Source organism: Rhinopithecus bieti, unplaced genomic scaffold (genome assembly GCF_001698545.2).
Source record: "Rhinopithecus bieti isolate Rb0 unplaced genomic scaffold, ASM169854v2 scaffold_51905, whole genome shotgun sequence".
Lineage (NCBI taxonomy): Eukaryota > Metazoa > Chordata > Mammalia > Primates > Cercopithecidae > Rhinopithecus > Rhinopithecus bieti.
In genome coordinates, this window is record NW_016821253.1 from 894,556 (window position 1) to 919,506 (window position 24,951).

The window sequence follows — 24,951 nt, forward strand, 5'->3', positions numbered from 1 at the left end:
GGGAACCTGGCACACATCAGTGTCACAGTGAGCAGAGGTGAAATCGCTGGGAAAGAGAGCGATTCCTCCAGGGAAGCTGGCTTTTTCAGGAGGCTCGCCGGTCGTCTACAGGCTTCAGAAATCTCAGATATCCTAAGAAAGGTCCCAGGCACTCTGGGAGAACTGGTCTGTGAGTCTAGCAACATGCTTCTCCAGCACAGCCTCTGCCCTGAGAGCCTGGGATCAGAGCCTGGGATCTGAGCCTGTGCCAGCTCTGCCAGGGCTACAGGCACCACTGGGATCTGTGTTCAGCTGAGTCCACAGTCCCTGGACCCCTCAGGAGTAAGAGTTCCAAATACCAGCTAGAACAGAGAACTGACATGGCTCCAGTGTGAAAGTAAGACAGGAAGGAAGGCAAAAAACATGCGTGTGCACGTGTGTGTGTGTGTTCATAGTTACACCAATGCGAGATGTTTTTAAAAGCACTTGGTTCAGCTCACGCCTGTAATCCCAGCACTTTGGGAGGCCGAGGTGGGCAGATCATGAGGTCAGGAGATGGAGACCATCCTGGCTAACACAGTGAAACCTCGTCTCTACTAAAAATACAAAAAATTAGCCAGGCGTGGTGGCGGGTACCTGTGGTCCCAGCTACTCAGGAGGCTGAGGCAGGAGAATGGCGTGAACCCGGGAGGCGGAGCTTGCAGTGAGCCGAGATCCGGCCACTGTGCTCCAGCCTGGGCGACAGAGCGAGACTACACCCCGCCCCAACCCTCCAAAAAAATAAAAAGCACTTGGTTAAAGTGTTGACAGGAGACTAAAAACTAAAGGAGAATGAGAACTGCAATTATCTGGGAAGGAAAATTTCTTGAAAGTAGCTTCAATTTATCTTATACTTTCTATTCTCAATTTACACAAGTAATGGATGGGACATCTTATGTTCATGTATTTTTTCCAGGTAAAAGTTCTCTTTTTTCTCACTTATTTGTAGTTTGGGCAGTGCTTGCCTATAGGAAATAGTTTAATTTGCAATACATATTTTGTACTCTTTCAGCTAGACTCAGGCCACTATTTTTTTAAAAAAAGAAAACTCAAAATGAAACAAACAAAACAAACAAATAAAAGGAAACAAATGAAAATTCAGGAAAGCTGAACTCCCTTCCCTGATCCCGTTCCAACTCCACACGTGCAGATCACATTCAGAAATCATTGTGCTTTGGAGAATCCAGCATCGGAGAAATCACTCTGTTTGGCAAGTCTGATACAAGAAATACAAAGCTCAGTGTATTCTATGTTTCCACAATCAAAACCAAGGAAACTGGGAAAAAATGATTTTATAAAAGGATATACATCTAACAGGGTCAAAATTAGTATCAGGCAGTCAGAAACCATTAAAGACCTCCCAACTGTCGAGGTCTTATGGGGATATTCTGTTTACAGCTATGAAGTCTATGAACAGGCTGCATTTGGGAAGGACAATCGTAGCAGAAGAGGCAGGAGAATGGCCCTGCTGGGAGTCAGGACTGTGCTGGGCATGTGGAGGTGGTGCTGCTGGAGTCCTAGAATTTCCAATTAGAAAAGCTGCTTGTGAATCTCAGGCCAAATGGATGTTTTCTTATGTCTGGTTGTATGCCAGAGGCTAACTTGTACTGAAGCAAAAGACATCTTTTCTATTGAGCTTTTATATTATATTTTACCAAAGTGCAAATTAGCATGGTTTTCATATTATAGAATGGAATGAATAGGCATAAAAGGCAAAGTAGAATCATGAGCAACACTAGATTTATTTCTTTTTAAATCAACAGCACAGTTTTAATGGAAGAAGCAGTTATTTCTGGTGGCGGGAGGAGTGTGAAAGTTATAATGTCTCTGGGTCATGTCAGAAGTGTTTAAGTTCATCTAGAATGTCAAATATATAATCTAACTAATTGTTGGAGTAACTGATACCATTTTTAGTGGTTACTTATAGTTAATAACTACATGTGTTGATTTTCTTTCGTATGTTGGAAAACCTCAGGCATTTTATGATTGAGTCATGATGAGGACTTTTCAAGGTAGGCATTCTTATTCTGTCTTTGAAATCAAAACTCAGTGAATGAAGTAACTTGCTGTGCCTCAGTTACCCAGACAGGGAGCAGAACTTGAACTTCACTCAGATCCACCCTCAGGAGCTCAGCGACTGAGATCAGACCAGACCTCCGTTTCTGTATCTGTAGGATGGGATGTGAACCCCGGGCCCACAGGTCAGGGAGCGGAGAGAATGGGATGACCCGTGCAGTACCCCAGGCTCCCGGCCTCGCCATGCAGGCTGGGGCAAGGCTGCTGCCCTGCTGCCGCTGTAAGCAGAGCTGCCCCCGGTGGTGGCGAGGTCCAGTCTATGCGTCTCTGGCCTCTCTACCAGGTCCTGATCAGCCATCAGACCAAACCCTCATGTCACACTCTACAAAGTTCTATAAGAACAGTGCAACGTCCGATTCTTTTTTTTCCATCCAAATCAACTTTCTGAAGGCTTTTGCCAAAAAGCTGGAGCTAACTGTCCAAATTCAATATCCACATCCTCCTTCCAGAAATTTATTTGCAAAGATTTTTTCATTGTTTTTTATACGTTGAGCCAACTCACTGACTGATCAAAATTTCCATGAAGTGAAATTCTGAAGTGTAGTAATTTGGAAGAATGGCAGCAATTTTTAAAATGGTCACAATAGCCAGGAAGGCTAAACAATAATCATGAATTGTATCCAGGACTTATTGTATGACTTGTAACATTAGGTTATTAATGTATTTCAAAGACACTCTCACCTACATCCACAGGAGACGGACTAAAAAGAATTTTCATCGTTATATTGCTCACAGCAGCAAAAAGCTGGAGATAAATTACAGATTTATCCTTTGGAAAATAGATGAGTAAAATGATGAAAGTCTATGAAGCAGCTGAAGTAATGCATTACGTTTATGTGTCATATTACAATAGATCTCAAAAGCATAGTAAGGTGGGGAATGTTAGAAATAGAATGACCTTTGCAGCAAAATTCCATCCATGTAAAACAAAAATGACTCCATATATGTCCAAGGATGCAGGTGTATAATTAAATATGGATATAGGATAGTGGATGGGTATGAAGTTGGGAGAAGAAGGGGATTACTGTAAAATAAAATAAAGAAACTAATGATGATTTTGCAACGTGAATTGAACATTACCAGCTCAATCTTGTCAAACAAGACTTTTAAAGAATAAAAAGAATGCTAGAAAACATGCCAGTCTGATCACTCACTTTAATTTTCCATCCCTTTGGAAACCCCATTGAAATAAAATCAGAAGTAGAATAGAACAAAATATTATTGTATAAATAACGAAAATATAATGACACCCATATCAATAAACTAAGGCCAGTAAACCTCCCAGAATGCAAAATAGACAAAGAAGAAAAATATGAAAGGAACACTATCTGATCTAAGTAACCAGATTTTCAGGAAGAAAAAGTTTGTAACATAAACAGTAGATAATGGGAAAAAAAAAATCTTACTTCTAAAGGTAGGGGACTTGCGCTTGCGCCTTCACAGAAGTCCAGAGGGTATGTCCAGCACAACTCATCAGAGAAACTCGGAGCCTGATGTGTAATTCAGATCTCGCAGAGCACGAAGGTGAAACGAACACTCCAAGGGCTCCAGGACAGTGGAGGCGCCTGCAAAGAAAGGAAAACCTCTGGACAACAGATCCCTCCTTGGCACATCAGGCTCAGAGACAACCATTGGTATGTTTAAACTTCTGAGGAAAAAAGATTTTTCTGAGACTTCCATAGTCATCTAAATTAGCATGTAGGAATAAGACAGAAGGAAGAGTTATTAAAATATTTTGGATTCAGAAAGTGTGGGAAGGAAGAGGACTCCAAGTCAAAGGAAGACAAGTTCAGAGGAAAATATAATTCCCTGGCGAAGCAATTATAGGAACTAGACACAGGTGAAGAAAAGCAGAAAAAAATGAACAGTAACAATACATTCCAAGGAAGAAAACTCATGGAAGAGTCATTGTTGCAAAATAATACCCAGATTCCATCATGGCTGCTGCTGGAGATGGAAGCCCCTCAGTGGCTGCTCCTGGCATGAATCAGAGAGGGAATTGTGATGATGCCAGCAACCCCCCAGGAACAGAAGCTGTTACGGAATTAACCAGAGGATGGTGAACGCTGGTTTCAAGTTGTGATTTGAAATTAACATATGGAGAAAGCATTAAAGACTCATCGAATTGTGACACCAACCTTAATTATGTAAAAATGAAAACAAAACAAAACAAATAGCTGATTGGAGTTGCAAGGTAAGAGGAAGGTGGGTAGAGAGGAGTAAAGCATGGGAAAGTCCAAATTCTTATTTCACAAAACGGTAAGATCCTGTTGGAAAATGCTGATGGGAATTAAAGGGTTTCAAGTGGAGAAGAAGCCGCTCACATGAGGGTTTTATGGGAGAGCAAAATCACTGAGCACTTGCACTTGGTGTGCTTTGGACAGACATTTTATGACAGTAAATTAAAATTAGTATCATTTTATTTTTATCAAACAGGGCACTTAAAAGAAAAATAAATATCATTATTGTTAACAAAAAAAGGATGAGGGGAAGGACTTATCTCTCTTGAACCTCTCAATACAGTGAAGTCCCTGGCCTGGATTGGGCACACCAAGGGGACTGGTGACAGGGGGCTTGGAGCCACCCCCTCACTCCTGTCTCTCAGCCCCTTTAGTAGTGAGTGAGGTGGGGGCAGTGACCTCCCACAGGGCCACAGGCCTCAGTCACCACCCTCAGGCCTCAGTCACCACCCACAGGCTTCAGTGACCTCCCACAGGGCCACAGGCCTCAGTCACCACCCACAGGCCTCAGTCACCACTCACAGGCCTCAGTGACCTCCCACAGGGCCACAGGCCTCAGTCACCACCCACAGGCCTCAGTGACCTCCCACAGGCCTCAGTGACCTCCCACAGGGCCACAGGCCTCAGTCACTACCCACAGACCTCAGTGACCTCCCACAGGCCTCGGTGACCACCCACAGGGCCCCAGGACTCAGTCACCACCCGCAGGCTTCAGTCACCACCCACAGGCCTCAGTCACCACCCACAGGGCCACAGGCATCGGTGGGTCAATACCATGGAGGCATTTTCCATCCACATTGAGGTAGGGGGACTATTTTACTTCTGTGATAATTAATACAATATTTTGTCTACAAGAGTCTCACACATTTATTCAGTTGGATGGATTTTGGGGTCAAGTAGCCTTCAGAGAGTCACAGGAGACGAACGGATATAGACACTGCATGCAGAGTCTCTGCAGATCAGCAAGTTTGAAGTTTCCCTGGCAGGCTCCAAAATCTTTATTTTTGAAAAAAAATTCCACTTGAGATTCAAACACTCTCCATGCAAAAACATCATAATTTGTTACAAACTTAAAATATGTTTTATATACTATATATAGATATCCCTTATAATAACTTACCAAATAATGATATTTTAATAAAAATTAAGGGAAAATAATTGAAGTTAAAATCTGTATTTTACATAAAACTTCATAGGGAATTGTAAGTAGTATTCCCTGGTGAACCAATTCCATGGACTAGATCAGTTTTTGAAATTTGCAGTAGTGTTCAGTTAAATATAAGTAGGGTGTATGCCTTTTAGAAGAAAAAATACATAAATAGTATTGACAATAAATATATTATATACATAGGCCCACACACTGTATATATTTTAGGGTATTGATAATATATAAAACTATATTGATAATATAGATATTATTTCTTTAAAAAATAAAATCACAAATTTTATTAAGGTGAAATAAAAGTACTTTTCATAGTTACATCTACTTCTAAGATAACCATAATTGACATTTTATGATACGGAAAGGCAAACATGTATACATATACAGTGTATGTTTTGGGATCTTGTCAAATTCCTCTGTTTTTTCTTTTTTCTAAAGTTCCGATTTTTACTGTTTGACAATTTCTCGTGTGTAAATATTCTGACCATGGCCTTAGCAAGCTCCCAATGTTACATTACCTCACCATCAAGCTGGAAACAGATGTGAACGAAGGCCCTCACAGCCTGTCTGAGAACACACCTCACTTCTACACACACTTCACGTGTTCAGAAAAGATACCATTTAATATGCACAGTTCACACCTGTATTGTTTTCTCTTCATGTATTATAGACCTTGTCTCGTGTATAAATGTAAATTTACCTCATTCTTGGTGACATCTGCATAAACATTTTACTTAATCCCTTTCTCTAAAGGTAGATGATGTTTCCAGTATTTTTGCTGTTATTAATAAAGCTGTAATGAGCATCCTTGAATATGCTTTTAATAAAATTACACAATTATTTTAATCATTTGTGGTAAATTCTTACATGTGGTATTGATGAATCAAAAAAATTTACAGATTAGCCTCTCAGGATCTATTTTCCTTTTTTTCCCATTGAGAATCTGACGTCAGTGTTAAAAAGCTGCTGAGCTGACTGAATAAGGGAACAACTCACTGTCCTCTGGAGCCGTCTTGTGCGGGCAGATGTTGAGGCTGCGTGGAGTGTGGATTCTGTGCCACCCTGGCTGAGCCACCAGATGCACAGATGTTTGACAAAACGTCATTGGGGGTGTTTCTGGGAGGGTATTTGTGGATGAGATTAACAGGTAGAATGAGTCAAACAGATCGCCGTCCCCAGGGTCAGTGACCCTCGTCCATTCTCTTCAGTTGGAACCCGAAGAGAATGAAAAGGCAGACACTCCTTCAGAATAAGAGGGAATTCCTTCTGGTTGACTGACTTGGAACTAAGAAACTGGCTCTCTCCTGCCTTCGGACCGTGGCTAAAACATCTGCTCCTCATGGGTCTGGAGCGTGCTGACCCACGTGAGGACAGTGGACGTGTCCATCTCATGAGTGAATTCTTCATGAGCCACCTGCTTACTGATGGAGCTGCATGTCTGAGCCCATCCCACCTGTTTCATTTCTCTGGAGAACCCTGACAGGTCACCTTCTCTCAACTGCTCCTTTCTGAAGACTCAAAGGGCACGTTTTTATCTTCAAGAAGGAACAGGGAGCCACAGCTCGGGTTTAAGGTCCACAGAACTGAATTGAGATTTTTACTTCTATCTGGGTTACTACTAAGTGGACATTGGGCCCTTTCTTGAATGTTACAGGAAAAATAATTAGGGTTGTAATTTTCTGAGGATGAGCTTCCAACTGGGCCTCCAGCAAAGGACAAAGGCCTTACTTATTTTTCATTAATTATTCTGCTTCATAATCACTTAGCATTGGCCTTGTATGTGTAGGACTCTGCTGTGAGGATTTTAATATCCGGTAACAGGGGTTTTATTCAAGGCCTAAATGAGCTTCCTCGTGGGGCAGCGAGATAAATCCTTAGCTGGAACAGATGACGGAGAGAATGTGAGATAAAGAACAGGCGGAGGTAACAGTCGGGGCCTGGTCTTCCAAAACCCTGATTCTGATAGGGAAACGGGGTGATGCCTCCTGAGGACGAGAGGAAGAGATGGTTTATTCTTTTCAATACAGGAGGTAATAGGCTATATCCACAAGGGACTGAGAGTAATCTAGTATTGTATAAAAATGCTCCAGAGGGAGAAAAGGGGATCATTGCAGGAAAAGGGAAATGTGGCGGGTTCCATAGTCACTGGGGAGGATTCCTCAAGAAGAAGGGGGGCGGGGAATGTCCAGCGAGAAACAGATGAGGGGGCAGATTCGGCGACAGACGGGTGAGGAAAGCCCCATGCAATTGTTCCTAATTTGTATTTGATTTAGGGAGAAAGATCTGCAGCAGATTAAATAAGAGTCAGGGAAGATAGAGAGAGTGGGAGAGAGAGGAGGAGAAGAAAGAGGAGGGAAGGAGGAAGGAAGGAAGGAAGGAAGAAAGGAAAGAAAGAAGGAAAGCAGGGAGGGAGGGAGGGTAGTAGTTTTTGAGGCTGGAGACTCAAACAGGTAGGGTGTGTTGCAGGAAACAGGTCCAAATCCAGATGCCAAGAGAGGGTTGTTGGATCTCTCACAAGAAAGAAATCAGGGTCAGTCCGTAAAGTGAAAGCAAGTTTATTAAAGTAGAGAAATAAAGACAGAGCAGCCCTGAGGGCTGTTGATTGGCCATTTTTATAGTTATTTCTTGATGATATGCTAAATAAGGAGTGGATTACATGCCTCCTCTTGTTAGACCATATAAGGTAACTTCCTGATGTTGCCATGGCATTTGAAAACTGTCATGGTGCTGGTGGGAGTGTAGCAGTGAGGACGACCAGAGGTCACTCTTGTGGCCACCTTGGTTTTGATGGGATTCGACCAGCTTCTTTACTGTAACCGGTTTTATCAGCAAGGTCTTTATGACCTGTATCTTGTGCTGCCCTCCTATCTCATCCTGTAAATTCTATCTCATCCTGTGAATTAGCATGCCTAACCACCTGGGACTGCAGCCCTGTAGGATTCAGCCTCATTTTACCCAGCCCCTACTCAAGACGGGGTTACCCTGATTCCAGTGCCTCTGACAGTCAGAGCAGCAGGAGGGTTTGAGTACTTGTTTGCAATGTGATCCTAAGTGGAAACTGAACCAGGTCAGCAAAGCTTTTCTTTCCCTCTCACATGGTTCAGGTGCTTGCGAAGATGATGGAGATGATGGATGGTTGAGCTTAACCAAGGCTACAGTCTTCCTAGATAAGTATGGCAGAGGCAAAGTGCAGCAGGCAGTTAATGTTTGCAAGAGAATGATTAGTCATGGACCTTATACTCAAGCAGAATCAGGAAGGAAAAGGCCTTTTGAGGGTGCGGTCGATGGCCGGTGGTGAAAACACCGGAGCTCACACAATGGGAAGCGCGGAGTGGGATCCCCAGGGCCTGCCTGGCAGCTCTGGAAGGAAGGGGCTGGAAGGAGGCGTGTGTTGGAGGTGAATTGGCGCCTGGCTCACTTGTCTGGGGAGACAGAGGCCAGAGTGAGGACGGGCAGAGCTGAAGGCCACGGAGCTGTCGGGCTGGAGTGTGGCCACACAGTGCCTGAAGGGTATCCTGAGGTTAGCGCATGTTGTTGAATAAATAATTAATTAAAAGGATTCAGGAATGGCTGCCTAATTAACTTATGAAGCAAAGGAACCTCCCTGTGCCTCGGATGTAGTGGGGTGTTCTAGGAAAGCACTTTCCCATCAGTAAGCGTCTGGCCAAAAACAAAGTCTGGAATACACATAATATTCAATACAAAAAAATCTGAAACCCAAACATCTCAAAATTCATATACTTACACATTTTTAATGTACTTAACAAGACAAGGAAATAATCCAATGAAAGGATAATCTTCTATTTTTATTACAGCTCAAGTTGGGGAGAATCATAATATTGCTCAAACATTTCTATTCATCCTTCTTAAGCCTATGGAAGTCTAAGTATCTTTGTACTCAGAAACTAATTCTCAACTCAGAGTCTCTGTACATTTCTCAACTAAGAAAACAAGCTTTGGCTGGGCGTGGTGGCTGGCGCCTGTAATTCCAGCACTTCGGGAGGCCGAGGTGGGCGGATCACGAGGTCAGGAGATTGAGACCATCCTGGCTAACATGGTGAAACCCCGTCTCTACTAAAAGTACAAAAGATTAGCTTGGTGTGGTGGGCGCCTGTAATACCAGCTACTCGGGAGGCTGAGGCAGGAGAATGGTGTGAACCCGGGAGGCAGAGCTTGCGGTGAGCTGAGATTGTGACACTGCACTCTAGCCTGGGCAACAGAGCAAGACTCCATCTCAAAAAAAAAAAAAAGGAAAAAAAAGAAAAGAAAATAAGCTTTGGGGACTTGATGAAGAGTCCAGCGTAAATGTATTCATGGTTTATTTCTATTTGAAGTCCATTCTAAAATTTCAGGTGCATATTTGAATATTCTATTGCCTGCTGGATATCTTCCCAACATATTCTCATGCAGTTAAGAATATAGTCACTATCAGTCAAGAGTTCATTCATTAATTTCTTATCAAGAATATTTAACCTATATATGTTAATACACAAACGTATGACCCCTTTTTGTTGCCTGGGTAATGAGATGTCTGCAATCTGTGTAATAGAGGAGGCAGTGACTTTGTGTGAGTAATTCACCAGGCTTCATGCCCCACAAGGGCCAGGCCACACTTTTATTGATCATTGCAGCCCTGGAGCCTACTGAATCTTCTAGAACATGGCCAGAAACCAGTCAATAGATGCTACAGGTGTAAATCAGATGACTGGAAAAAAACTATGGAAAAGTGCAAAGCAGTAAATGATGTAAAACTTTACCTATCATCTTAGATTTCACTGATGAGCCCCCTAAAACCCACCCTTGGGTCCTGAGTTAAAGCCTTTGCACTGGGCTGTGGTGCAGTTCCCTGAGGCCTCAAAGCAATTTAATACTAGCACAGCTTATAGAATACAACACACTCTGTGTTGTGAAAGCATGGGGAAGAAACCAACACCAGGAGATGTTTTGCAGAGTACACGCCCTGGGGAGAAGGGAGGAATTCGGAGACGCACCTTCTGTTCTCTGCGTCTCTGATCAGCGGATCCGGTCATCGACCAGCAATGTGGAGCCAGAACCGAGCTTTCTGCCCACAGACCTGGGGAAAAACAACAGGTGCCCAGAGCTGCCAAGGCAGCCAGGACGTGAGGGACGGATGCCACAGGGGAGTGAGGCCACATGGGAGTCCCTGTGACTTTCGGAGCACTTTTGTCCTCAAGGCATTTTCCGATTCCTTCCAGGCTCCAGGCAAGGACCCCTGAAGTGAAGCAGAAGGTGTCAGCGGGGCCGTGGTACAGGTGAGCGGGTGTCAGCGGGGCCGTGGCAGAGGTGAGCGGGTGTCAGCGGGGGGGGGGCGTGGCAGAGGTGAGCAGGTGTCAGCGGGGCCGTGGTACAGGTGAGCAGGACACAGCGCAGTCTTGCCGTGGGGACCAAGACGGGGTGCAACCCCCCGTCCCGGGCTGTGCCCCAAGCCTCAGAGAAGGCAGCGGGGGAGGTGACTCTCAAAGAATGAAATCTGACCTCCAATCACTCCGGCATTTGCTGGAATGGAGGTGGCCTGGCTCTGCACTAACTCCTGCCAGAAGGAAAGGAAGGTTCTTAGGAGAAAGTCACTGCCTGAGTCTTAATTTTCTTAAGCAAAGCTTAACACTCAATTGAAAGAAAAAAAAAATACCAAGGCTGACAGGAGACAGAACCACGTGCAATAAAATAAAAAGACAAAAGAAACAGACCCAGATACAGGCGTTGTCAGAGATCAACTTTAAAATAGCTGAATTAAACTTTTGAAAATAGATGACAAGATAGAAATTTTGGGAACTAAAAGGAGTTTGAAGATCTGAGAATTGTGTAATAAAAACAAAGAATTCAGTGTAAAGGTGTGACGGGTAATACTGGGTGTCAACTTGCTTGGATTGAAGAATGCCTAGCTAGCTGGTAAAGTGCTGTTCCTGGTGTGTCTGGGAGGGTGTTGCTGAAGGGGATGAACATTTGAGTCAGTGCATGGGGAGAGGCAGACCCACCCTCAGTCTGGGTGGGCACCATCTGATCGGCTGCCAGTGCAGCTAGGATATAAAACAGGCAGGAGAAGGTGGGAGGAGACAACTGGCTGAGCCTTCCGGCCTCATCTTTCTCCCATGCTGGATGCTTCCTGCCCTCCAACACCAGACTCCGAGTTCTCCAGCTTTTGGACTCTCAGACTTACACCGGTGACCTGCCAGGGGCTCCTGGGCCTTTGGCCACGGACTGGAGGCCACAGAGGGGCTTCCCTACTTTTGAGGCTTTGGGACTCAGACTGATCCACCACTGGCTTCCTCACACCTCAACGTGCAGATGGCTATCGTGGGGCTTTTCCTTGTGACCGTGTGAGTCACTTCTCCTTAATAAACTCTCTTTCCCATTTACATCTATCCTGTTAGTTCTGTCCCTCCAGAGAATTCTAACACAAACGATTTAATTCCAGACTGAACATGAGACGGAAGGATTGGCAAGCCAGAATCTAATATCCAGACCCAAGCACAGAGAAGAAAAATGCAAAACCAGAAGAAGGCAAAAGGGACTCACCCCATGGTGAGAAGTCCACAGACACACAGGTGAGATTCCAGGAGAGGAGGAGAGACTGAGGGACCGAAACAGTGTTGCAAGAAATACCTCATCAGATTTTTTCAGAACTAACACTAGCAGGGCGCAGGCTCAGGAAGGCCAGCAATCCCCAAGAAGCATAAGGGCAAAGGAAACCTCACCTCAGCACGTCCTAATAGAAAGCCCCTGTGCAAAATGAGGCCGACATCTCCAGGAAGCCCAGTGCGACTGTGAGCTGCCTTCCCAACAGACACGGGAACCAGAAGGCGAAACGGATACGGCTTTAAAGTGCTACAGGAAAACCAGGGAACTCGCTACCTACTTAGATTCTAATCCCAGAAAAAACCCTTCAAAGATGAAGACAAAGTAAAGATGTTTTTAGACAAAACAGAAATGCTTCTCTAACGTAAAATGAAATGCAAATACTTAACCAAATAAATTAGCAGTTTTGAATGTCCAGTTAAGCATGCAGGGTATCTGTCAACTTATGTGAAAAAAATAAAATGATATCTTTTAGTCGTTAAATTCTAATTGAAATTTAGCATTTCTTTCAGTTAGAAATGTGGGCAGCAAACCACAGTAACATGCACCTTAGAATAACATTGTCTCCAGTAGAAATTAGAGGGACTGTCGGGCCACATGGCAGAGGGTCTGTGCCCGGGAATGTCACTCACGCTCATGAGTTCCGACGTGAAGTTAGTGATGAGACCTGTCGCTAGATCTTTTAATTTAGGGTTTTCAAAAACATGGCATGTCTTTTATCATGTCATAATGATAAAAATTGACAACTGTATTTCTTAGGATTATTTTTTCTCTAATTCAGTGAATGATATGATAAGCAGATAAAAATCACTAGTCTTTAGGCTAATAGGAAAAATGTGACTGGCATATTTGACTTAATTGTCATATCAAAATGAAAATTATAATACCTTTTGAATTGAAAATGTTAAAAGAATAAAAAATGTTAATATGAGTTTTGTCACCTAAAATATAAAACTATTAAAATGTTAACATTATAAAACTACAAAACTGAGCTTGAAAGGAAAATTATAGCATTGAAAGGATATCTTAGAAAAGTAAATGGGTTAGAATGAATGCTCTGCGTACCACTTCCAATAATTGAAAAAATTACCAACCTGTAAAAAGTGGAAGGAAATAATAACATTAATAAACAGAAAACAAAAGCATTTTTGAGATTATCAATTAAGCCACAAGTTGGAGTTCTGATAAAACCCACACAATTTAAACACCACCGACGGATCTGCTCAAGACAAAGGTAGGAGAGCAGACACAATTCCCCAGTGCAGGGGGCACCACCACAGGTCACACAGATGCTGGAGCCAGCGAGGGAGGGCTGAGGGGTAACACCGGGCTCAGCTGGTCAGGTGCAGCCATGCAGAAGAGACAGTGGAAGGAAGCCATGCCTGGAGCACTCCCTCATTCTGATGAAGCTGGAAAGGAGATGTTGAGCCTCCAGAAGAGCAAAGACAGAGGTGATAAAGTCTGGTGCAGTATCCACACCTTGTCTGCAAACCACCAGTTGGGTGGTGTGGCTGGGAAGGCATGGCCAGCACAGAGGGGAGGCCAGGCCAGACCTGGCTGGAGCTGACTGTATGGTGAGCTGGGGCGGAGAGGGACTTCTGTGTCTGGAGCCAGCAGACCTGAGGCCTGCAGAGGACTCACCATTCTGACGGCTTGGTTAGATATGGAGGCTGGAGTAAAGAAGTAAATAAACTTGAGGATAATCGGAGCCTTCAAGAGAAAAGAGATCAAGCTACAGGGAAGGGATGGCTGGAACAAACTGCAGTCATGGTCTAGAAATGAAGAAATAAGTATGAACTCTTGATATACATACATATCCATCTTTCATATATAAACATATACACACACAAATGCCTGTTTATATATATCTTATGTAGTATGTTAATATAAATATAACATATATTATACATAATATATAAATATAAATATATTTATTTAATAATATAGGTTACATACAAAATTAGAAGTAATAAAAGTATATATTAATATAAATAATTATATATATATATACATATATAGTGATGGTTAATACCAGGGGTCAACTTGAAGGATTCAAAGTATTGATTCTGGGTGTGTCTGTGAGGGCGTTGCCAAAGGAGGTTAACATTTGAGTCAGTGGACTGGGAAAGGCAAAGGCCCACCTTAATCTGGGTGGGCACCATCTAATCAGATGCCAGCTTGATTAGAATATCAAGCAGGCAGAAAAACGTGAAAAGAGGGACTGACCTAGCCTCCCAGCCTCCATCTTTCTCCCGTGCTGGACGCTTCCTGCCCTCGAGCATCAGACTCCACGTTCTTCAGTTTTGGAATTCAGACTGTGTCCCCTGCTTCTCAGCTTGCAGACGGCCTATTGTTGGACCTTGAGATCATAAACTCCCCTTTATATGTATCTATCCTATTAGTTCTGTCCCTCTATAGAACCCTAATACATTTATATATAATATATGTAATATATATAATATACATATATATTCACTGCCCCATCTGCTAAGAGGAGCTAGAAGTCAGGTGGCTCAGTAGCAATGGGCCATACAGCATCTAGCTTTCAACTTCTAAATGCCAATCTTCACAAAAAGAATCAGAGCTCCTTGGAAAGAGGGCTGGGTAGAAGATTCCTCGGAAAGAAGACTGGGAATTGGGTAGAAAAGGATGAGATGAGCCTGGAAGAGAAAGTGAGAAAGTCCTCATAGAATGAAGAGAATTTGTCAGAGGACACAGGCCTCAGCTCCAAGAGGATCTCATTGGCCAAATCTGGCACAATTGGAGCCTGAATATAATAATGGAGTATACCATTGAAGAAAGGAAATCCACATGTCCATGTTGATGTCAGTGAATGAATGAATGAACATTGGTATAGAATGCCAAAGAATGAATGTGCCAAGGAAAGACAAGATTATAAAGTCATCATTTGACAACCATCATTACAGTAACTGATACAAGGAAGAACCACCAAAGGATTACTTGAGTGTCCACTTGCGACTTGCACAGCAGGCCGGCCCCTCATAGGACCTGGGAAGACCTGTGCCTGCTGATGTCCATGTACTTGTGTCTCCCAGGGACTTGGGTGGCCAGCATGACCCACAGTGTCCATGGGTGGCAGTAATAGTAGGTGCCTTCTGAGGCCAGGCCAAGGCACAGAAGCCCCACCTCTTTAACTCCTTGCTCTAAGGGAAGCTGCGGCCTTTCTGTAAGGATGCTCAGTAGCCCCGTGGAGAAAGAATGGTGCCCATGCCCACTTTCCAGCCTGGTGAGGCTGCTGCGAATCCCAGTGTTGGAGGCTCTGTCCAGCCTTCCTATGACTTCAGTACCAGCTGACACCCAGCGGTAATCTCCGCAGACCCCCGAGCCAGAACCACGTCGGATGACCAACCTTGAGTTTCTGATCCACAGAAACTGTGTGAGACAGTAAATCATGATAGCGGCTTTAAGCCATTGCCTTTTAGGGTGATTTGTTGTACAGGATTAAATAACTCGAAACATATTTGCAGTAATCACTTAATGTATTTATCAGCCAGTTATTTACTAATCCATAAGTTCAAATATTTATGATTTCATTTTACAGTAAATAAGTCTGGCAGATACTCACTAAACCAAATGATCAAGTTAATATCGCCAGAATCAGGACAGGTTAACAATGGGCCTTCTGGAGTGACGCACTGTGAATACCAGGACACGTCTGTGATACCCTGTCAAAAAATGTACAAATGAATACAGTAATGAGGAAAGTTCAAACAAACCAAATTGAAAGAAATCCTATACTCTTCAAAAGTATCAAGATTGAGACTGAAGAATATCAAAGGAACAGACAACCACAGGCAGAACGTGATCCCGAATTGGATCTTGAACCCGAAGAGAAAGTAGAGAAAAGGAAAAGTTAGTTAATTGTGTGTGTTTATTATTGCTACAAAAAGATATTATTAGAAAAATTGGTGTAGCTTGAAGGTGGTTTGTCTTTACTGTATTAATGATAATTTCCTGATTTTAAAATTGTTTTTATGTTTGACACACAATTGTAAATATTTATTGGGCAGGACGTGATGTTTTAGTACACGTACACATTGCATAACGTGATCAGTGCACGCAGCATATCTATCACCTCGAACGGTATCATTTCTTCATGGTGGGAAGACTCAAGACATTCTCTTCTAGATATTTTGAGAGACATAATACCTTCTTGTTGACTGTAGTCACCCTTCCATGCAATAGGCCAGCAGAACTTTCTTCCTTTGTGATTGTAACTTTGTACCTGTTAACCAAGCTCTCCTCGTTCCCTGCTTTTTCCTGCCCCAGTCTCTGGTAACCACCGTTCTACTCGCTACCTCCATTGAATTAACTTTTTAAGCTTCCATGTATGAGTAAGAGCCTGTGATAATTGTCTTTCTGTGCCTGGTCTATTTCACTTAACATAATGTCCTCCAGGTTCATCCATGTTGCGAATGATTGGACTTCTTTTTTTATGGTTAAATAGGATCTCATTGTGTATATATGAAAGGAAAATAAATCTTGGGGCCCCAGAGTCACGAGGCTAAAGGAAAAGTCAAGCTGGGAAGAGCTTAGGGCCAACTTGCTTCCTGTTCTATTCAAAGTCACCCCTCTGCTCACTGAAATAAATGCATATCTGATATCCTCCTTTGGAGAGGCTACTCAGAAACTCAGAAGAATGCAACCATCTGCTTCTTATCCATCTGTGATCTGGAAGCCCCTTCCCTGCTTCGAGGCTTCCTGCCTTTGCTTGGAGTCGTCCCTTGTTTTCAGGCTGAACCAAGGTTCATCTTACATATGTTGACTGATGTCTCATTTCTCCCTAAAATGTATAAAATCAAACTGTGCTCTGACCACCTTGGGCATATGTTGTGAGGACCTCCTGAGGCTGTGTCATGGGTGTGCATCCTCAACCTTTGCAAAATATTACTTTCTAATTTAACTGAGACCTGCCTTGGATTGTTGGAATTCACATATACAACCCCCATTTTTATTCATTCATGCACTGTTGGACAGTTACGTAGTTCTACATCTCAGCTATTGTGAATAGTACTGCAATAATTATGGGAGTTCAGATATTTCTTCAACATACACATTTCCTATCATTTGGATATAGATCCAGTAATAGGATTGCAGGATAATATGGTGGTTCTATTTTTCAAATTTTTGGGAAAATTCGATACTGTTTTCTGTAGCGGTAGTGGTGCTTTACATCCTTGCCAACAGCGGACAAGTGTTCTCTTCTCATCATACCCACTCCAGCACTTATCTTTCGTCTCTTTGATAAAAGCCATTCTAACAGGTGTGAGGTGATATATCATCATGATTTGATTCACATTTCCCTGATGATTAGTGATACTGATACTGACCACATTTTTATATACCCATTGGCCAACTGTATGTCTTGAGACATGTCTAAGAAGGTTTTTGTCTTGTTTTTTTTTAATCAGATTACTTAGATTTTTGCTATTGTTTGAGTTCCTTATATATCCTGGATAATATACCTTTGCCAGATGTAGAATTTGCACATATTTTCTTCCATTCAGGCAGTTTTTCCTTCATTCTGTTGATTGTTTCTTTTGCTGTGCAAGAGCTTCTTAGCTTTTGGAATATCATCTGTGTGTACTGTTTTTGTTGATTATGCTTTTGAGGACTAATTCAAAAGTCCTTGCTCACTCCAAGGTCATGAAGTGTTCACCCTATGTTTTCTTCTAGTATTTTCATAGTCTGGGGGTATCACATTCAAATATTTAATCCAGTAGTTTCATAGTTTGGGCATCTCACATTGAAGTATTTAATCCATTTCGAGTTGCTTTTAAGTGGTGATAGATAAGGGTCCAGTTTTATTCTTTTGCATGTGGCTATCCAGTTTCCTCAGCACCATTGATAAAGGCAGTCCTTTCCCCACTGTGTGTTCTTGGTGTCTTTGTCAAAAATCACTTGATTGTAGATGTGTGGATTTATTTCTGGGCTTTCTATTCTGTTTCTTTGGTCTGCGTGTTTGTTTTTATACAAATACTATGCTGTTTTAGTTACTGTAGTTTTGTGGTATATTTTGAAGTCAACTGGTGTTGTCACAGGGTGATCTCCAAAACTGGGGCTCAGCCTAGGAGGCCAAGTGGGTTCTTGCTTTAGCACAGGAAAGAACTCAAAAGTGAGGTGGCAGAGAAAAGCAAGAGCAAGTTCATTAAGGAAACAAAGGAACAAAAGGAGCCACTCCACAGGCAGAGCAGGCAAACCTATAGGGAGAGTAGTTCCAGGGTTGCTGCTAGCTGGCTGTCTTAGTTAGTGTGATTTCTTGATTATGTGTTAGACAAGTGGTGAGTTATTCATGAGTTTTCAGGGAAAGGGGTGGGGAGCTCCTGGAACTGGGGTTTCTGCCCCTTACAGGGTAACTTCCGGGCATTGCCATGGCATCTGTAAACTGCCGTGGTGCTGGTGGGCATGTCTATCACATGCTAATGCATCATAATTAGAGAAATAATAAGCAGTGAGTACGACCAAAGGTCATTTCTGTTGCCATCTTGGTTCTAGCTGGCTTTAGCTGGTTTCCTCTGGTCTCATCAGTGGAGTCACATGACCTGTTGTCTTGGGAAACAAGTCCCACAGAATTCTTATTTCAGTGTGGGCTTTTGTTTTCCTCAAGATTGCTTTGGCTATTAGGCTTTTTTTGTTCCATAGAAATTTTAGAATTTTGTTTTTCTATTTCTGGGAAGAATGTCATTGGTATTTTGACAGGAATTGCATTGAGTCTGTAGATCACTTTGGGTCATATGGACTTTTTAACAATATTAATTCTTCCAATCCACAAATACAAGATATCTTTTCATTTATTTGTGTCCTCTTCAATTTCTTTCATCAACATTATATAGTTTTCAGCACAGAGATCTTTCACTTCCTTGGTTAAATAGATGCCTAAGTATCTTTTTTTGGAGTTACTATAAATGGGCTTGTTTTCTTGACTTCTTTTTCAGATTAGTCACTACTCATGTACAGAAACTCCACAGATATTTGTGTGTTGACTTTGTGTTCTGCAACTTCACTGAATGTGCTTATTTATTAGTTCTAACAGCTTTTTGAAGGAGTCTTTAGGGTTTTCTATATGTAATACCAGCTCCTCTGAAAGCAAGGACAATCTGAATTCTTCCTTTGCAATGTGGTTGCCCTTTTCTTCCTTCTTTTGCCTAATTGCTAGGCTAGGACTTCCAGTACAGAAGAGAAGTGATGAGTATACTCTATGCATGCATGACAGTGCTTTGGATTTTTTAGGAAACATTTGTTAAGTACTTAATGGAAATGGCACATTATTTCTGCAAATTACTGAACAGGTTTCATGGAAAGTTATCTGCATATAAATAGAGAGAAGCAGAGTATTACTTGGGACTTGAGTGCAAGATCAAGAGCACAGCAGCCCTAGCTCTGTGCGGTTTCACGTTCTGTGGTCCCAGGTGCCTGTGGTCAACGGCAGTCTGAAAACATTAAATAAAAATTTCCTGAAATAAACAGTTCATAAGAGCGAAGTTGTACTGTGTCTGACAAACATGGCAAATCCTAACGCTGACACCTCTGTCCCTCTCAGGATGTAAATGGCCCATCTCAGGTCATAAGAGTGAAGTCGTGCCCTGTTCTGAGAAGCATGGCGAATCCTCACGCCTTCTCTGTCCCATGAATTCACTGTGTGCCACACATCCGGACACTGAGTAGCTGTCTGGGTTATAAATTGACTGTCCAGGAAGCACAGTGCTTCTGTTCAAGTCTTATTGGCCCCAAACACAAGACTAAGGATGCTGGCCATAGAGAAATCCAAAGAGAAGCCGTCAAGTGCTTCCTTAAGTGAAAAAGTGAAAGTTCTCACTTTAATAAAGAAAGAAAACAATGTGTGCTGAAACTGCAAGATTCCCGGTGTGGTGAGAATGAAACGTCTCTGGGCAGAAAAACTAGTTACAAAATGGTAACCAAGTGTGAGACAGGAAGGTAACAGGTCTTCGCGCGGAACTCACACCATGCCTGGAGGGCGAATAGGGTCAGATAGCAAATCAAGCAACATAAAGGATGTCACCATAAGGCTGTCAGTCCAGAAGGTATTTTAAGCTAATTAGAAAATGAAACCCAGCCAGGCGCGGTGGCTCACGCCTGTCATCCCAGCACTTCGGGAGGCCGAGGCAGGTGGATCACCTGAGGTCTGGAGTTTGAGACCAGCCTGGCCAACATGATGAAACCTCATCTCTACTAAAAATACAAAAAATCAGCCTGACGTGGTAGTGGGCACCTGTCATCACAGCTACTCAGAAGGCTGAGGCAGGAGAATTGTTTCAACCAGCGAAGCGGAGCTTGCAGTGAGCCGAGATCGTGCCTCTGCACTCCTCCCTGGGCAACAAGAGTGAGACTCTGTCTCAAAATAAATAAATAATAATAAATAAAAATAAAAAAGAAATTCATGCTAGTTTTGCTGTCACATTTCAAACTGCAAACGCTATGGCCGCAGTGAGTGATAAGCGCTTAGTTAAGATGAAAAAGACGCTGAACTTGTAGGTGGCAGACATGAGTGGAAAGGTGTTCCCACCAAGGGCACGCCAGCGCAGAAAGCACAATCCCGTGGGAAGACTTCAGCAGTGAGTCCCCTGAAGTGAGTGACACTGGGCCCTTCATGGCAAGTGAGGCATAGCGACACAGATTTAGGAGTGGGCTTGTCATGAAACAAACAAACAAACAAAAACCGGAGAGGCTATGTTTGCCAGTGAAGAAGCTGCTGCCATATTTGCGGCAGAGTTGAAGGTGATGAAGGAGAAAGGATGCCATCCAAAACAAGTCTTCAACTGCAATGGGACCAGGCTCTTCTGGAAGAAAATACCCACCAGAACCTATGTTCTTGAAAGTACAAAGAAGTCCCCAGAGCATAAAACACTGAAGGGCTGGTTTACCCTGTGCCGTGTGCTGCTGTAGGCCATGTGGCCAAGCCAGGTGTGGTGCACACAGAGAGGAACCCTTATGCTCAAAAAACAAACATTACCTGCTTGTGTCCGGGCAACACAACCAGAAAGCGTGGGTGGTAACCACCATGTTTATAGAAGGGGTCCACCAGTACTTCCTCCCAAAGCCTTGGAAGGGGGAAGGCTGGAATATAAAGTCTCATTAATAACAGACAATGTACCTGGCCATTCTGAATGTGTTTACTATAAAAATGACAAGGCCAATATTGTATTTTTTTTTTTTTTTTTTGAGACAGGGTCTCACTCTGTCACCCAGGCTGGAGTGCAGTGGCATGATCTTGGCTCAATGCAACTTCTGCCTCCAGGGTTCAATGGATTCTCCAGCCTCAGCCTCCCTAGTAGCTGGGACCACAGGTGCATGCCACCATGCCCGGCGAATTTTTGTATTTTTTTTGCAGAGATGGGGTTTCACCATGTTGCCCAGGCTGGTCTCAAATGCCTGAGCTCAAAACAATCTACTTACCTCAGCCTCCCAAATTGCTGAGTTTACAGGTGTGAAGCCCTGTGCCCGGCCCCAGGATTGTATTTTTACCTTCAAGTACAACCTCACTGCTCCCGCCTTTTGACCAGGGCATCGTCCAGTTTGTCTAGGCCGCATACATCAATTTGGTCAGCAATTGACGCAGACCCTAATCTAGACATCAGGCAGTGCTGAAAATCAGTCACTGCCGGTGACACAATAACATTCCTCAAAACCGTAATAAATGAATTAAAACCAGAAACACCGAATGCCAGCTGGAAGAACTTATGGAGTGAAGTCATGAATGATTTTAAAGAATAACCAGGGGATGATGAAGAATTTGGGAAAATCCTTTACACAGCAAGACAAGTTGTTGAAGGGTTTGCCAACATGCTTGATGAGGAAATGGAAGAACCACTGAGAAATGAAGGCCACTGAGAAATGGTAACAAATGAGGAGCTGAGTCACCTACAGACGAAGATGAAGGTGAAGAAGAAGAAACTGAAGCAGAACCAGCAATGTGGACATGACCGACATTTGCTCAAGTGTTTCTAATTGAACGAAGGGTAGAGGGCAAAATTATGGGATACAATCCTTGAACTGCACGCAGCACTAAAGTCACCCTTATAGTCACCAAAGGATTAGAACCTATGCAGTACCACTTTGATTGTAGCAGGACGAGCCGCGGACAAAACCCCTCAGACACCAAGATAGTGAAGGGAGTGGCTTTCATCAGCTGGGAGCATCGGCAGCATCTTAAAATCCGAGCTCTTCAGGTGCTCAACTTCTGTCCCTTTTAAGGGCTCACAACTCTAAGGGGGTCAGCGTGAGAGGGTCGTGATGGATTGAGCAAGCCAGGGGGTAGGTGACAGGGGCTGCAAGCACCAGTGGTCAGAGTGAAACAGAATACAATGGGAGGTTTCACAATGTCCTTCCATACAATGTCTGGAATCTATAGATAACATCAGTTGCTAGGTCAGGGGTCATATTTTAACTACCAGGCTTAGGTCAGGCAGGCCCAGGCCTGGTTTCGGGTCTGGTTCCTAGGTGCCAGGCTACCTGCCTTTAGTTTCGCTTCTCTTTCCTTTTCTGAATATAAAACAATAGGAGAGGGTCTCTCTCTTCTCTCATTTCCCCCCTCTTTGAGACTCTCACTTTTTATTAGTGGGAGTTCTCACTCTTATTTTCACTATTTATGTCTTCTTGTGCAATAGGTTGATAGTGATTCACACAGTACACTGGTGCTGAAGCATTCTGGTGAACTAAGGAAGCAATGAGGCTTTTTATCATTTGAAGAAGTACGGGTAGCAAACAAGGGAGCTGTAAGCAGGTTCCTATTACTATTACAACTTATAAGACTTGTAAATCTTCCTAGTCCTGGGAACCAATTTCTAAACATGGCCTTAGGATCAAACCCATGCCACACTTGCATGGGCACATGTGCCAGTTTTGCTACATCTTTATGTCTACAACTACTTGCCCCCGATCATCTATGTGTAAACAGCAATTAGTAAGGTTACCTTTTCTACAAACCCCTCCTTCAGTTGTTAGCAAGTAGTTGAGAGCCAGTCTATTTTGATAGATAGCATTCCTCACCCGAGTTTCTTGCCGGGCTAGAACAGTCAACGTTTGACCGATTTTATTAGTGATGATTTCTAAAACAGCTTGCAACCATATGATTCGGTTGAGCATGTAAATGGGGGTCTGGTATATCCCCATGAGCCATCTTGTGCCTAAGTAGCAGGACTATAATATTGTATGATTCTCTTAGGGGGCTATTCATTATTTTCAATTTTTTTTATAGCTATTCTTTTTGCGGGAAGCATAGACAGGGAAGCCCAGGAGTTTGCCTGTTTTTACAGGCAGTAGGAAGAAAGATGGTTTAATAGTGCCAGTAACACAACTACCTGCCCACTGGTCAGGCAGCTTAGCGTAGGCTCTATGTCCACATATCCAGTATAGTCCAGTGGGGGCCGTCCAGTCCCGGTGGGATTCTGGGTGGGCTTAAACGGTCTGCAACTTTGGAAACTGACTGAATGGATTTTTATCTGTGTGGTTTGAATTCCACCATGTAACTGTTTTTGTGGTGCTATTATACGGTTTTGTCTTAGGCAACTAAGTCATCCTACAGAATGAGTGAATTCTTTCCTTTTTCTAGCTATGCAATATTGTCCAATAATTGAGACTTTTGGAACCTAGAAATGATCGGGGTGATTCTTTAGGGCCGGGAATTCATCAGGAACTGGGTCTGTAGGCACTAATTCTCGGGCTGCTTATGGCCATTGATCTATGACAGTTTTTCCACAAATACAACATTTAGAGACTGGGCTACATACCTTGGATAGAATAGCATTATGCAAACAAGTTTCTTTTAGAGTCCCAGTACATGTATACCATAAAATAACAGGACTGTAGCAATCTTTTGTCCTACCTCAGTGACTTGGTGTATACACTGGGAACAGTCCTCAGTCTGAGGAAGGTCAGTTGAAGCCCTTATTGTACAAGGTCCAAATTTTAAGGAAAATGAGTCCCGCGATGAGTTTCCTCATGCTTCAGCCGTGCGTGGACTAGTGGAGCAGGGCTTGTCGTCTTCTTCAGAGTCACTTTGCAGGGGTTGGTGAAGCTGCTCCCATCCACATACAGCTCCCAGTCTGCTGATGTTTAAGGAGGGTCTCGGAGGTCTTGGAGAACAAACTGAGTCCAACACCTCTACACAGTTATGTTTAACTGGGCTGACACCAGGCGTACGGTGGCGGGGTTTGGGGTGTTGTAAACTTCAATGGTTATGTGGGGATTTTCACAGAGCAAGCTTTGGTATCTAGTTAGTCTAGCATTCATTAGCTAATGATGTCCTTTGGTATTTATTAAAGTGACCACAGCATGCGGGGACTTTATGTTTAGGTTTTGCCTAAGAGTTAGTTATCTGCTTCTTGTGCTAACAGGGCCATTGCTGTCAGGGCCCTTAGACATGGGGGCCAGCCTTTGGAAACCCTGTCCAGTTGTTTTGAGAGATGGGCCACTGGCCTTGGCCAGGGCCCTACAATCTGGGTTAAAACTCCAACTGCCATTTTTTTCTCTTTTTGACACATAGAGTGTAAAGAGTTTTGTCAGGTCAGGGAGACTCAGGGCTGGGGCTGACCTGAATTTTTCTTTAACTCATGAAAAGCTTGTTGCTGTTGGTTGTAATAGATGTAGTTTATCTAGTTTACATTTTTATTAACTGTCACTTATGAAAATATTGACTTAAATCCTGTAGCTATTTGATTTCAAGCTTTAAATTGATCTGGTATTCCTTGCAGGACTCCAATTGCTTCTAAATGGACGTGAGAGTCGAAAGACCTCTAAGGGGCTTCTCTCGCTTTACGATGTCTTATTTTTCCTCCTTCTGGTTGATGAAATGCCAGGGTGAAAGGGATAGTCAATTGG

General features: G+C 43.1%; 1 protein-coding gene across 6 annotated transcripts in view; it reads left to right on the top strand.

The window, feature by feature from the left end:
• The first annotated feature begins 4,042 nt into the window (after positions 1-4,042).
• Positions 4,043-24,951, top strand: part of SNTG2 (syntrophin gamma 2) — a 414,561-nt gene continuing 393,652 nt past the window's right edge. For 2 of the 6 annotated variants that reach the window (XM_017860346.1, XM_017860347.1), the window contains exons 1-2: positions 4,043-4,288; positions 10,713-10,769. The gene's annotated coding sequence lies outside the window, so the exon portion shown is untranslated. Of the gene's footprint in view, positions 4,289-10,712; positions 10,770-10,845; positions 10,868-11,932; positions 12,063-24,951 lie in introns of those variants that run through there. The other 4 variants (XM_017860348.1, XM_017860349.1, XM_017860345.1 and 1 more) reach the window with 3 other exon arrangements.